We start from the raw sequence: 716 nt of genomic DNA, 5'->3' as shown, positions 1-716 counted from the left end.
AAGAGGTGGATGAACTCAATAGAGTCGATGACCATTCAACAGCTGGAAGCGAGAGCCCGCTAGCTTTTTTCTTTATATTTCTTATTGGATATTTCTATAGAAGAATGAAAACTCTTTGCTTGCATCCAATAATATAAACTAGTTCTGTTTTGACTAATACATATGTTGCTTAGAGAGTGGGGTTGACTCTGCAAGGTCTTTCCTTATGTATGTATGAATGTGTGTATGTGTGATATACAAAGGAGTACTGAAAAGTTCCTGGCTTTGGTTAAAAGAAAATACAGCAGCATTCATAAGTTAATTATTCAACATATTCCCCTCTCACATTCACATGCTTATTGCAGCAGTTCTTCAGTTTTTCTAAGCCTGGCCTTTCACGATACCCTTAAAGCCAGGAACTTTTCAACACCCCCTTGTGTGTGTGTGTGTGTGTGTGATGTAGTAGATGCTGGAACACTGACAAAAGCATAACAGTCATAATTGAGGCCATTGAAAGAAATTTGGGTAATTTAAGAATTAAGGAAGCATTACTCATACACAGACTAGGACCCCAAATTAACAACAGGATGGAAGTTGGTAATCAATATATTATTTAGCTACATCTGGATGTGTGTAGGTTCATTCTTAATAACATGCTCATGTATTGTATATAACAAAAAAAAAAGAGAAGCTGCACGTATAACACATAACTTAGAAGCAGCGCCACAGATGTACCA

Source organism: Octopus bimaculoides, chromosome 4, assembly GCF_001194135.2.
Source record: "Octopus bimaculoides isolate UCB-OBI-ISO-001 chromosome 4, ASM119413v2, whole genome shotgun sequence".
NCBI lineage: Eukaryota > Metazoa > Mollusca > Cephalopoda > Octopoda > Octopodidae > Octopus > Octopus bimaculoides.
This window is presented reverse-complemented; position numbering follows the sequence as displayed.